Source organism: Puma concolor, chromosome A3 (genome assembly GCF_028749965.1).
Source record: "Puma concolor isolate L17-30 chromosome A3, mPumCon1.1.hap2, whole genome shotgun sequence".
Lineage (NCBI taxonomy): Eukaryota > Metazoa > Chordata > Mammalia > Carnivora > Felidae > Puma > Puma concolor.
In genome coordinates, this window is record NC_141669.1 from 91,589,354 (window position 1) to 91,604,177 (window position 14,824).

General features: G+C 46.3%; 1 protein-coding gene across 2 annotated transcripts in view; it reads left to right on the forward strand.

Annotated features, from left to right (window-relative positions):
• APMAP (adipocyte plasma membrane associated protein) overlaps positions 1-12,470 on the forward strand; it is a 65,623-nt gene extending 53,153 nt beyond the window's left edge. For both annotated transcript variants that reach the window (XR_015249328.1, XR_015249327.1), the window contains 2 exons: positions 8,473-9,228; positions 9,462-12,470. The gene's annotated coding sequence lies outside the window, so the exon portion shown is untranslated. The remainder of the gene's footprint in view (positions 1-8,472; positions 9,229-9,461) is intronic.
• Positions 12,471-14,824: the final 2,354 nt, after the last annotated feature.

Sequence of the window (14,824 nt, forward strand, 5' to 3'; positions counted from 1 at the left end):
GCAAGAAAAATCCAATGGCATGGCTCTAGTTATTGGATTCATTACCTATTACTGCATAGCAAACAACTACAAACTTAGCAGATTGAAACACATGTTTATTGTCTCAGTAATTGCGGGTCAGGATCTGGCACAGCTTAGCTGGGTTCTCTGCTTCAGGGCTTCACCAGGCTACAATTCAGGTGTTGACTGGGACTGAGTCCCATTTAAGGGCGCAACTGGAGAAGGATCCCCTTTCAAGCTCATGTGCTTGTTGGCCATCCTCAGTTCCTAGCCATGTGGGCCTTCCCAACATGGCCACTGGCTTCCTTAAAGCCAGCAAGGGAGGGAGAATGTCCTAAAAAATGACTTCAGGCTCTCTGAGCCTTGAGAGTCTCATGTGCACAAAGGGCACAAGCTGGGCTCTTTGTGGTTTGTGAGGGTCCAATCTTAGCAAGTGTGAAGGCAGCCCCCCAAGGCCTGTTGACTCACCTGAAGACAAATGGCAATGAAACATGCACCTCACAGAATCCATGGGAGGGTAAACGGGACAATGTGTGTTGGGCACTTGCAAGGTTGTAAAAGCTTCATCCGTTGAAAAACATGGTAAAGGTTTGTTTGTCCATAGCTTCCAGACCAGTGGCCTTCTCCCTAGTCTCTGGGTGGTCAGCTGATCTGGAGCTATGGAGGGCAGGGGTGCCAGGTGGAGGCAGAAAAGGTCTGAGGCTACCTAGGGTTGGTGTGTTGACTGGATGGAAATAATCAGAAGAGATGATGTTTGTTGATCACCTCCTGGATGCACAATAGCAAATTGGCTCAGTTAATTGTTATCATAACTCTTTAAGATGGGTATCAGTGTTCCCACTTTGCAAATGAGAAAACTGAGCTTCAGGGAGGGAAGTCACTTGCCTAGGGTCACACAGCTTGCTTATTCTAGGGCTGGGCTTGATCCTAGCTCTGAAGCTCAGCCTGAGGTCTGGACTGTGAAGATCAATAAAGGAAACCTCACTAAAGTGGGGTGGAGAGGCTAGAAGGGGGAGCCCTACCACTAAGCACCAATTACAGGAAGAGTTGTCAATTACAGACCCCAACAGAAGAGTCCCCAACAGGAAAAAATCATCAATCGCAGATCCTAATAGGGAAAAGATGTACATTGCATCTCCTGCAAGAAATCTACTACTTCTGCAACTCTGCTAATGAGAAACCGTCATCACCCTGAATTCTTGCTTCTATCCAATACACATTGGTTTCAAATAACCACTTCCAATTTCCTCCTTCTCCATTAAATAATGTTCCTCTGCTTTGCTGGACTTGCCTATGGTTTTGCAGGAGTGTGTCTGTCCCAAGTTGCAGTTCTCTGCTATTCCTGGATAAACCCATTTTTGCTGTTAAAATAAGTGACTGTTTTATTTTTAAGCTTAGCAGGACTTTCCACAATGCTCTTTCCAGCAGAGGAGGCTGCTTGCAGATTCACCTGCTCAGCAACACAGCGATATTACACTGAGTTCTGGGAATGTTCTGGAGTCCTGGCATCCTAGAAGACAGTTAAAGGCCACAGCCTTGTCCAGAAGGGAAGAGCCTGGCAGGTCCCTTTGGGATACTTTCAAGATCTGACATTTGATGTTCCTTTGCATATCTGTTGTTTCTATAGAGGAGAGAATGAGTGTAGAGTCAGAAGACCAGTTTGGGTTGATTCTGGGCTTGGAGTTTTGTGCTCTGTGACCTGAGCATGTGCATTTAATCTCAGGAAAGGTGACCTTCTGTTCTTGTACCCAACATCCTCTGTCAGTCCATGGCCCTCACTGCAGGGGCTGGGAGTCTGGGAGGCCCAGTCTCATGGAGGAGAGGCTGAAGGTGAGGGGGATGCAGAGGCCTGGGGGTGAGCAGTGAGGGGGCAGGGGAGTCTCCATGATGCAAGCCAGGATCCTGGGAGGACAGACCTGACTCCAGAGTGGAGCTCTGAGAGGCTGGATGAAGCCTGACTGGCTTCATGGCTGAGGATCCATCTTGGACCCAACTTGCATTTGTGCCCACTGGGGCTCAGTTGACCTGAACCAATCAGTTCTAACACTGTCCTGTCCCCAACCACCTAGCCACACAGCTGAGAAGCCAAAGGGACAGCTGAACCATCCTGCTATTTCCAAATCCTGAGCTTCCCTGCTTCATGCTGCCTGTCTCAGCCACAGCCAGGCCCTAGGGCTCAATTAGTTAGTAATAGAAATGATGACAGTGAGAGGGAGCAGATTGACAGCTCCCTCTAGGTACTTGCTAGGTACTTTCTCAGCACATTATGACTACTTCCTCACTTGATCCTTGCACCATTACTATAGAGGCAGGAGACTGAGGCAAGAGAGGGTAAGAAGTTGCAAGATGTCCTGCAGAGCAGGGGCCTGGCCCTGGCAGTGTGGCTCTGGCTTCTGGGTCCTTGCTGCTGTCCTCCACCTCTTCCCTGCTTGGCCTAGTGCCTGGCCTGGGCTGTCTGTGCCAGCCTCATTGGCACTGGCCCATCTGGGATGGATGGGGTATGACTCCTGAGCTCTGGTTAGCCTGCAGATGCCAGTTTGGCAATGGGGGCCTCTGATGGTGGCCCAAGTGCGCTGGGACAGATGCAAAAGGGCAGGTGGTGCTGATACACCATCCAGAAGGACTGTTGGCCAAAACATCACAAAGCCTTGCAGAGCAGGGAGTGAGTGGCCTCAGGAGTCTCATGTGTTGTGTGAATGAGAGAGATTTTTGTGTACCTAAACCAGGTATGGAAGAAACAAGAACCGGTTGTTCTTGAGAGGATTACCTGATGGCCTTCTGATACCTTTATGTTCTGCTTGTACTTTCTTTTTTAAAGTCAGTGGTGGTTATCTGAATGGTGAGGTTACAAGACCCTTTTTTGTCCTTGTATTTCTCTGTTCACAAGGAATGTAGTTTACACATTTGTGTGAGGAGAATTTTATCCACATGCTGGCGCTGTGATCCAAGAAATGAGCATAGTGTTCCTTCTGCTGTAGCCACAGACCCATTTAGATTCAGAGGATAGGAAACAAAGCAGACCCCACCTCTCAGTGAGACAGTGTCACTGTCACATCTTAAGAAAAGCATGTGGGAGGGGATACATGGATGTGGGCATCTTTGGAAAGTTACCTGCTTCAAGTGGGTCCAGAAAGAACTCAGGTCTAAACCTCTCCGAAAGGGACCCTCTCTGACTTAACCCATCCAGTGAAGATGCCACCTGTTGCCATTATGCTGGGCATGGACAGGGCAGGGCAGTGGGGCAGTAGGCATGCTGGCCTTGTAGCCAAAGTGTTCAGGAGAGGTTGACACCACCCCAGCTCATGGAATGGGTTCTGATTGGTCCACATCAACTTGGTTTTTTCAGGTGGACAGGTGACTGAGGTGGCCCGGTCAGAGTCCAGTGAAGGACCTATTTCCCATAGTTGAGGAAAGAAAAGCTATCTCCCATTCCTCTATCCTGCTCCCTCTCTTTCTTTCTCTCTTCTTCCCTTGGATGAATAAAACAGTATGTAGTTCCTAGAGCTGCTGGGAACTGTCTTGGTATATAAGGGCAGGCCAGACTGAAGAGAAAGCCATAAGAGGGGAGAACTGTAGAGATTCAAGCATGATAACCCCTGAATCAAACCCATCTTGAGGCTCACATACTGCTAGATTTTCCAAGTATGACTTCCCATAAAATCCCTTTCTGTGTAGTCCATTCAAATTGGATTTTCAAGTTGTTTTCTTTTTTCTTAGAATAAAAGGGCCCCAGCTGACATGGATAGGAAGCAGGTTTGTGGCTGGGTCAGATCAAGGGTATGTGCTTTTCAGTGGCCAGCAAACCAGGGAGTGTGCCAAAGCTGGCAATTCTGTTTACCAGGAGAACTGAGGCCTTTCTAGTGGTGATGGAAGTCCAGATCGAAGGGTGGAACTGAATTCAGGTGCCACAAGCCTGGTCAGTTTTCAGCAGACTGACATGGAGTTGATTCTCAGAGGCTGGACACAACCTGTCTTCCTTGTTGCCAGTTCTGTGGCATCTACGTATAGGCGACTTAGAGGCCTGGCATGGCTTCTGACATCCGGTTACCTAAGGTTGCCAGTTAAAATACAGGGCCAAGCTAAATTTGAATTTCAGAGAAACAACAGATGAATTATTGGTATAAGCATATCCTACATATTGCATGGGACATACTTGAACTAAAAATTATTCACTATCTGAAATTCAAATTTAACTGGGTATTTTACTTACCAAATCTGGCAAACTCTACTTTCTGTAGCCTGGTGAACTTTGTAGGACAGAGTTGCTAACTCTCTACACATGATTCTCCTGTGTGGAATGGGGAAGCTATCAGCTTGGGGCTTCAGAGTTTAGAGCCTTGGTGGGTCAGCCTGATCAGCTGACCATACTGGCCAGCTTCAGAGTTCTTGCTTGGTCACCAGAGCAAGAACAGGTACTGACATGGCAGGATGTGTTTCCTTTGCTCCTCTCACCCTTGTGTTTTTTAGGTAAGTATCCTCAGAAGTCCTAATACCTGTGTGGGGACTAGACTCTCCACCTGGCTGTGTCACTATGTCAATGATTCATGACATTAGTTGTGAGCGTTTTCAAGAAGGCTGCACCCCTTCAGTCAGATCTAGGTGATGTCTGGAGACCAGAGCTCTGTCAGCAGAACTATCTGTGCCTATCCTGAGGGTGTCTGAGGCCCAGGCTTGGTCCCAAGGAGCTAATCTGGAGGGGAGAACAGGTGTCACTTAGATAGCCAGTGCTGCCCAGCAAGAGCGGAGGGTGGAGCTGCTCACTCTGTCTGAGCTGCTTGGTGGGAACAGGGCAGCGCTGGGCTCTAAGGCAGAACCAGGGTGCTCACTTCCCCAGCTGCTGGGAAGGTCATCCTTGGCTGAAGAGAGCCGCCTGTGTCAGGGTCACCCCTTTCCTAGGGGCAGCCTGAACCCCGTTGGCTCATGGCAGGGTATGTCTGCATGCCCACTGCCGCTCCTGAGTTCCAACTGCCCTCACTCCCCACCAGGCTCCTGCTCCTCCAGCACCATCTATCTCATTTGCTCCCCAGGGAACTCATCCATAACAGGTGGGATGCACTGTATCCACAGAAGGGATATTTAAGTTGGGTTCTGGTGATTAGATAGGAGTGTCCTTGGACAGGAGAGGGGCAAGAGCTGAAGGAAGAGCTCAACTAAGGGCATGGCATGCAGGTGTGGGGAGCTCCTTGTTAGGATAGCCATGCTGCTTCCATATGGCTACTGCTGGGGACAGTGGAGGCCAGTCCAGCCCTTGTCATGTGGTCCTGGATGTTTGGGTCATTCTTGGAGCTGCCTGACCCTAGAAAGGTGTGCTTGAGGGGAACAAGTGGTGTTAACAGTGAGATTTGTTTTATAGTCATCAGCAAGGCTATGTAAGCCTCACCCTGCAGAAGAGTGACAGCAGTGTGACTTGTCACCTGGCACAGGAGAGCCAAGGACCATGTGTAGATTGACTGTGTGTTCACCCTAATTGTCCCCCTACCTGCCCTGCTGACATGCCCCCATGAGCTACACCCCCTTGAATTGGGCTTTCAGATCTAAGGGTATGAAAGGGTTGCCTCTTCTCAGGGGTTTTGGAGTTGGGACTCTGGGCAATCCCTGCAAGAGGTGGGGGCCAGAGAGGATGAGGAGGTAAAGGCACAGGGCAGGATTCCTTGGTGTCCAGATCCTAGTGCAACCCCAGGGACATGGGGTCTTCTGACAGCTGAGGGAAGGCATCTCACTGACCGGTCTCCCCTCTTCACGTTTTTCTGTCCAAAACCAGGTTCTCTGCTCTTTAAGGATTCATGTGATTACACTGAGGGATCACCTGGGTAACCAGGGAATCCCTCCACCCCAATGTCCTTAATCACATCTGCAAAGTCCCTTTTGCCCTGTAAAGTGCCATATTAATGTGTCTCGGGGTCAGGGCATGGGCATCTCTGGGACCATTACTGCATTAGCCACAGGGTGTGTCAGGAAGAGGAAGACCCCCTTTCATGGCTGCCAAGCTTAGGGCTACCCCCACACTGGATGGGCACCTTTGTGGCCTGCAAGGTGGCAGACAAAGAGCTGGTAGGCCTCTGGGGGCATGTCCCCTGGCTCCACTGTCTTGTAAGCCACTTAAATTTCATCCTTATCTCTTGGGGAAGGTCTTGTGCTAAGTCCCCTGGAAAAGACCTAAGACAAAGGTTGGAGTGTACCCAGCATATCAGGGAGGCGATTCCAGGGAGAGACACATACACATAACAGACAGTGGCCAGACCATAAGTGACAATAGAATCTGACCCACAACTTGCAGCACCAACCCAGGAAGCCAGACCACAACCTCTGTAGCAATTGGACCAACGGTCAGACTTGGTCAATAACTGCCAGCTTCCCTAATTTTTGTCCCTGTATCCAACTTAGCATCAACCAGAGAAAAAAGGAATATGCTTCCCTAACCAGTCACATAGGATGTGCTACATCTGATTGCCTGCCTGCAGTGCCCCCAGGCAAACTTGAAGCCTTCCCCTTTTCCCATCATAGAGCTCTCCCACTCCCCAGCCGGCACTCCAGACTCTGCCACATGCAGGAGATGGTAGCTCACCTCCCCTGCTATAACAAGTTCTGAAAATGTAGCATTTTCTTGTTCTCATTTGGGTAGTCTTTGTTTATTTCCACAATAAGAGATGTGGGTGGAAGAGTGAGGTAGGGACACAGCATACAGGGTGGGCTAATAAGCAGGTTCTCACTGGGCATCTGGGGGTCTCAGAGCTAGTGCCCTGGAGGGTGAGGAAGCTATAGGGTCATGGGCTGAGGGCTGTCCTGGGAATGGTAAGAGAGTACCCGGGGCAGAGTTGGTGCTTGCGGTGTCCCTCTGTCAGCACTGAGGCACTGGGATGTGGGTGGGGCCCCAAGAGCACCTGCTTCCAGCATAGGTAGCTTTCAGGGTGATTCTTGGTTTTCATGGTGGCTGCTTATGAGAGTAGCCCCGCAAACTTGGTAGAAATGCAGCCTATTTGCTCCTCAGTGCATCCCCATTCTGTGGATCTGGGTGTGGAGCTGGGAATGAACATTTTAAAAGCTCCTAAGGATAGACCCTCCTACTCAGCTATGTCTCCACATGGTTCTCGGGCCGACTGCCCAATAGACATACCTGCCTCATGGCCCTGATTTGCCTCCAGTGTTTACTCTCCTCATTTTTCACAGAATGATTGCTGACTTAAATGGAGATGGCATCTCTGTTTCAATCCCCCTTCTGCGACTGGCAACCCATTTATTACTGCATTAATCAAGTGCCCCGGGTGTATCTTCCCTCAGGCATCTGTAATTCTCAGGTGTCATTCATTGGCTCTATGCTGACATGGAACCATGGATAACATATCTCACTGGCTTTTCTTCTACCATTAGTTTCTACAGCTCTTGTATGAAATTTCCAGATTGTAATTCCAGGACTCTAATTTGGTCCATCTTGATCCAACCCCCCTCATATGGGAGAATCTAGGGTTGGTTCTACCACTTCTCTCCCTCACTTTTGTTTGATCATTAGTGATCTTTTACTCTTGCAGGGGAATCTGCTGAGATATGTACCCTTCCAGTGCCTCTGGTATTGATCCAACCCTAGGGCTGGCTGGATTCACACAACACTTTGTGTCAGAGAACCACAAGTCCAGGGTCAATGGATGGTTATTAAATGAAGTTCTTCACTTGACTTCTTCCCACAACATTTTATTAGAAAATTTTTCAGAAATGTTGAATGAATTGTTCAGCGGACACTCATATGCCCACCCTCTAGTTAATCCACAATTACCCTTTTCTATATTTGCTCTATGATCCATCTATCCATCCATCAGTTTGTCTTATTACTTTTGTGCATTACAAAGTAAGTCGTGCTTCAGTTGATGTTGAGTCTCAGGGACTCTACTCTGCCCAGTGATTGCTTGGCCTTTGTTTAAACTCCCCTGGAGATGGGAAACTCACTACCTGATATGATTCCCCATTACATCTACTCTGGCTGTCACCAAGTTCCCTTCTGTGCAAGGGGTCCAATGGCAAGCCCTCCCAGGTGTGACTATTCAAAGGAAAGACACTGAGAGGAACAAAGAGTCAGAATTCACTGGAGTTGTTACAGCCTGGTTTTTGGGCCCTGCTCTAGGACTTCCCATGAAGGAGGTGGCTGGCAGGGTCTGAGAATGTGCATTACTAACAAGCTCCCAAGTGTGCCTGATTTGGCTCATCTAGGACCCCACTTTGAGAATTGCTGGTCTAAGCTTGCACAGAAACCTGGAGGTACAATTATCCCTAAAACAACTGGCTAACCAGAGTGTCGGGTGTCCCTTTGGAATAGATCTGGAGACATGCTTCTGCTCTGAAAGTGCCACAGTCTTTACCTCAAGGGAAGCCAATGCCACCCCTCTCCTGATGGCCTTGAATGCACCTGGTTGCTGGCCAGGGGATGGGGCAGGTGCCTTCACTGAGCCAAATTGCTCCTGACTGTGTGTGGTTTCCTTGCAGGCTGTGTCTGCTGGTGCTGGCATGGGTCCCCCCCCCCAGTGGCTTCTTTGGCTTTCTTCTTCACCTGGGTGTACACTGGCTCCACTGACCATCCAGGGATGGGATCCTGCCCAGGGAGAGGCATCATCATTCGACCTGCGTGAACTGGTGCACACAATAACCTTTGTTTGCTTTATTTCCTCTCTGCCCAAAGCTAAATGTTCTGTAAAAAAGCAAGTGTGTGTCTCCGAGGTTGCCTTTGCCTCTGTCGGCAGACTGGGGATGCTGTCTTTCACACTCTACTTTTGCAAATTAAGTCATTTAAGAAAAAGTAAACTTGTGTTAGTTGTTGACGGCTTATTAGTACCCATCTAGATGGCCTGGCTGGGGATAGGTGTGAATTTCATTAATTTCCCCTATGCTTTTGGGGCTTGGCTTCAAGGTCTTTCTTGAACGACCTCTTGTGAGAGCTTTAATTAACTCTTGCCAGTGTCAATATGTTTTATTACCTTCTGCAGACTGCAGCCTTCCCCCATGACTAATTTACTCAGATGTTTGGGGCCTTGGTAATGAAGGCAGGAGCTCTGTGCAGACGCTGAAGTGGATTAAATCATTTCATGGGCTCCAGTTCTAGGGCAGTTCCTCTCCATCAGAGGTGATAATGGAGGGTCACTCCTCTTTGGGAGGAGGTGTGCACGCCAGCAGACTCTAAGCCTATGGTGAGTAATGCTCCTGTGAGGCCAGAGAAAAGTCCCAGAGGCAGCAATCAAGACATAGGTTTAGGGGCACCTGGGTGGCGCAGTCGGTTGAGCGTCCGACTTCAGCCAGGTCACGATTTCGCGGTCCGTGGGTTCGAGCCCCGCGTCGGGCTCCGGGCTGATGGCTCAGAGCCTGGAGCCTGTTTCCGATTCTGTGTCTCCCTCTCTCTCTGCCCCTCCCCCGTTCATGTTCTGTCTCTTTCTGTCCCAAAAATAAATAAACGTTGAAAAAAAATTTTTTTAAAGACATAGGTTTATTGGAGAACTTACATAAAGCCCAGGAGCGGCTGGCTGGATAAAGCTGCTGGGACCCTTACAGTAAGCATTTATAGCACAGCCACTGAGCCTAGTGACTCTCTGTAGCCCCTCCCTCCTTGCACCACCAGCACTCCAGGGAGATCAAGGCCTGCCACCTGGGCAGTCTTTGTCACAAGGGAGACACTCCGGGTTGTCCACCCCTGGGAACCACTGACCTTAAATGATAAAAAACATGTTATTCTGCACATTCTGCTTGATGGGAATAGAGAGGGAGGACAGGATCTCCATGTTCTCAAGATAGGGAGTAACAGGGGCATTCAGGGTATGTCTGTACCAACTAGCCATCCAGCATGTTCCATACAAGAGGGCACCCTGAAGTTTTAGTCAGTTTTGTTGCATCAGAAACAGAGAGGCTGAGTTGGTCATATGACCTTGGGTGTGGCCTTTGAGATCACAGACATGGGGTCCAGGACTTGAATTCAGGTCCCTGCCATCACTTAAAAGCTGTGGGGTGTGGCATATTCACCCCTGCCTTGGGACCCCTTTCCCTCTACTTGATAGTGTGGGTAGGAATCTTGCCCCTCAAAAGGCCAGATGTGGGGGGCATCATTTCAGCCACAGTGGATGTGGAGTAGCTGACCTCCATTGGTTGGGTGGGCTGGGGTCTGTGGAGGTGTGGCCGCTGGGGTAGAAGCAGGGAGCTGGCTGTCACAGTCCCCTCCAGCAGCCACATTCTAGGGTACACCTGCAGCTCCTTGTGTCTCTGCCCACAGGACATGAAGGGCTGGGGGGAAACACCCTTCTGAGGAGCACCTTCCCTAGTCTTAGAGCCCCCACAGATAGAGCCCAGGGGCCCATGGTGGCCACCAACCTTCCTCTTTCCTGGCCTTTTCTTCTGACCTCACATCCTTGGAAACTACTGGCTGTCATGTCCTTTCAACATCTGCTGAAACAACATCCTTTCATCGGGAAACCCATGAAGGACAGGAGTGTCAGAGGTGGGACGGAGGTGGGACAGCATGAGATTAAAGAGCAAGGACATGGAGCCCTGCGGGGGTGGGAGGCAGACGTGGGAGGTTGTGGAGAAAATGAGAGAAGAACTATTGAAAACTTCATTGAAAACCCAGACATGTAACACCCAATACTCAGAACTCAGGTGATAAAACCCAGGACCCTGGACCAGGAGGCAAGTAGTCACTACCCTGCAGACACAGGCCCGTGTAGCAGGTAGAGGCATGTAGGGTTGGGATACCTCAGCCCTCTGAGGCTGCATCCCCAAATCCAAGTTAATCCAAATGTTGATCTTTGAGGTTATTTGGATTTGATTGAGGTAAAATTCACGTACAGTGAACTGAATGTAAGGCTGTAAGTAAATGATTCCACGAGACTTGAGAAATCCATACACTCAGGTACCTGGCACCCAGTGGAGACAGTGAGCATTCCACCCTCCGGAAGCCCCTGCGATGTCTGCCCTCTCCCGAGGCACCAGGCATTCTGGTTCCTCACCACAGACCAGCCTTTCCCATCAGCTCCACGTCCAACAGAATTGCAGAGGTGACACTCCTGTCCCACTTCTTTTGTGTCATAATGTTCTTGAGGTTGAAGGTGCTTGCTTGTATGGAGTGTTCGTTCCTTTTTATTGGGGAGTATTCCATTCTGTGAACAGACCACATTTTGTTTGTTCAGGTACTTGTTGATGTACATGACATTTTTGCCAGGTGTTAGCTATCATGAGAAATGCTGATATAAATGTTCTTATACAATTTGTTCATTATGTAGACATATGATTTCATTTCTCTTGGGGACATCATTTCCCTGAGTCATCATGTGGGTGTATATTTAAGTTCACAAAAAACTGCCAGACGCTTCTCCAAATTGGCTGTACCATTTTCACTCCCAAGAAGGGTGCGTGAGTTCCTGGTGCTCCACATCCTCACCAGCACTTGCTACTGTCAGTCTTTTTTAGTCATTTTGGTGGGTGCATAACAGCATCTCATTGTGTATATAATTTGCAATTTTCTGACAACTAATGGTGTCGATCATCTTTTCATATACTTAATTCTGTGTATCTTATTTTGTGAAGCATTTGTTCATGTTTTTTTGCTCATATTTAAAAACTGTGCATTTAGTTATTTTGAGAGAGAGGGGAAGAGAGAGGGAGTGGGGGAAGGGCAGAGAGAGAGGGAGAGAGAGAATCTCAAGCAGGCTCTGTGCTCCTAGCACAGAGCCTGATGTGGGGCTCAATCTCATGAACTGTGAGATGGTGACCTGGGCCAAAATCAAGAGTCAGACACTTAACTGACAGAGCCACCCAGGTGCCCTGTTATTTACTCATTTTAAAACTGGATTGTCTTATGGAAAACAGTATGGAGGTTCTTCAAAACATTAAAAATAGAACTAACCTACAACCCAGCAATTGCACTACTAGGTATTTATCCAAGGGATGCAGGTGTGCTGTTTCGAAGGGGCACATGCACCCCAATGTTTATAGCAGTGCTATTGACAATAGCCAAAGTATGGAAAAAGCCCAAATGTCCATCAATGGATGAATGGATAAAGAAGATGTGGTATGTATGTACACACACACACACACACACACACACACACACACACACACAATGGAGTATGACTCGGCAATCAAAAAGAATGAAATGTTGCCATTTACAGCTATGTGGATAGGGTATTATGTTAAGCAAAATTAGAGAAAGACAAATACTATATGACTTCATTCATATGAGGAATTTAAGATACAAAACAGATGAGCATAAGGGAAGGGAAGCAAAAATAATATAAAAACAGAGAGGGGGACAAAACATAAGAGACTTTTAAATACAGAGAATAGAGGGTTGCTAGAGGGGTTGTGGGAGGGGGGATGGGCTAAATGGGTAAGGAGCATTAAGGAATCTACCCCTGAAATCATTGTTGTGCTATATGCTAACTAATGTGGATGCAAATTAAAAAATAAATTAATTTAAAAATAATAAAATTGGATTGTATTTTAAATTATTAACTTGTATTTATTTATATATTCTTTTTTTTAAATATATTTTTTTAACATTTATTTATTTTTGAGACAGAGAGACAGAGCATGAACGGGGGATGGTCAGAGATAGAGGGAGACACAGAATCCGAAACAGGCTCCAGGCTCCCCTGATGCGGGGCTCGAACCCACGGACCATGAGATCATGACCTGAGCTGAAGGCAGATGCTTAAGCAACTGAGCCACCCGGGCGCCCCTATATATTCTTTATATAAATCATTTATTAGGTATACGTAGTGCATAGTTTCTCCTAGCCTGTAGCTTGTCTTTTCATCATCTAAATGTTGCCTTCATAAACTGAAGTTTTTAATTTTGATGAGTGCATTGTACTTTTTAGATGGAGGTGTAATTAAACTCTTGGAGCTGGGTTTGTAACTTTAGGATTTTAAATTATTCCCATCTTGGGGCACCTGGGTGGCTCCATTGGTTGAGCGTCTGACTTTGGCTCAGATCATGATCTTGCGGTTTGTGGGTTCGAGCTCCGAGTAGGGCTCTGTGCTGACAGCTCAGAGTCTGGAGCCTGCTTCGGATTGTTTCCCTCTCTCTCTCTGCCCCTCCCATGCTCATGCTCTGTCTCTGTCTCTCAACAATAAATGTTAAAAAAAATTAAATTATTCCCATCACACACACACACACACACACACACACACACACACACCCTTTACCCCAAGGTAACCTGTGTTGGCAGCTTCCTATGTATCCTTCCACATCTGTTTCCATGCTCCTACCAACATATACTTATGTATGAGATTTTTTTTTTTTTTACTTAAATGGGAGCACACTGTAGACCAAGGAAACTATTCTTCTCATTTAACAGTACACTGACCAACAGGTACATGAAAAGACTTGTCAGAATGTCTATTATAAAAAGGACAAGAAGAAGTGTTGAGGATGTAGAGAAAAGGGAACCTCCATGCATTGTTGGTGGGAATGTAAATTGGTGCAACAACTATGGAAATGGTATTGTGGTTCCTCAAAAATTAAAAATAAAACTACCATACTGCCCCATAATTCCACTTTTGGTAATTTATCTGAAGAAAACAAAAACACTGAACACTAACTGAAAAAGATATCTGCATCCCCATGCTCACTGTAGCATTACTCACAATAGCCAGGACATGGAAGCAACCCAAGTGTCCACTGATAGATGAATGGAATATATATATATGTGTATATATATGTATATATATACCATATATTATATACCATATATATATATGGTATATAATCCATTATAGGGTATATATATATATATAGGATATATAATCCATTATATATATATGTAAAATTATACAGCCACAAAGAAGAAGGAAATATATATATAATAATATAAATTATATATAATATAATACATATTATAATATATATTATAATATAATATATAATATATTATATATATATTATATAAGGAAATATAATATATTATTCAGCCACAAAGAAGAAGGAAATCTTTCCATAGGCAATAACGTGAACAAACCCTAATCTGTTAAGTGAAATAGGCAGAGAAAGCAAATACTGTCTGATTTCACTTATATGGAAAATCTAAAAAGAAAAAAAGAAAAAGAAAACCAAGCTCATAGATACAGAGAACAGATTGGTATTTGTCAGAGGTGGGGGGGTGGGATGAGAGAAATGGGTACAAGGGGTTGTCAAAAGATTAAAAAAAAGAAAGACTAAGGCTAGCATAAGTATAACAAAACTGAAAGGGTTAGCGGGGGCCCAAATGTTTGGTAGATTTCTCCACCAGATAATGCACATTGTTTTATTTTTCGCTAGTTTGACGAACATTTTGCCATTTTTTTACACTGTATAGGAAAACTGAACTGTAACTTACATTTTATGACATGGGAAACCGATTTCAAATGCAGTGTTGAAATTCATTTATTATGAAATTTGACATACACACTTGAAGGACACCTAAACATGTGGACTGAACAAAGAATGAAACCACAGCAAGTGCTTTTGCAGCTAAGACCGAACCAGGTTGTGAGTGAGTGTTGCCAGGACCCCTGTACACTTCTGCACATCATATCCACTCCAGGGATATATCCCTGTACAAAAATATCACAAACAAACAGAAAAACACATTTTTTTCCCTGACCATTTTGTGATGCCATTTTATATTATATTCAAGGCTGTGCTGCTTTAGAAATACTTCTGTTAAAACACAGACATAGGAAATGGAAATTAAGGACAAAATAACAGGCTGCAAAAAATAAACAAAGACAAAATGATAGGTGGGTTTATCCACTGAGGCTAGAGGCAGAGTTCTCAACCATTTCTTTTTGGTTGCTGTTTAATATTCCAGAGAATGAAT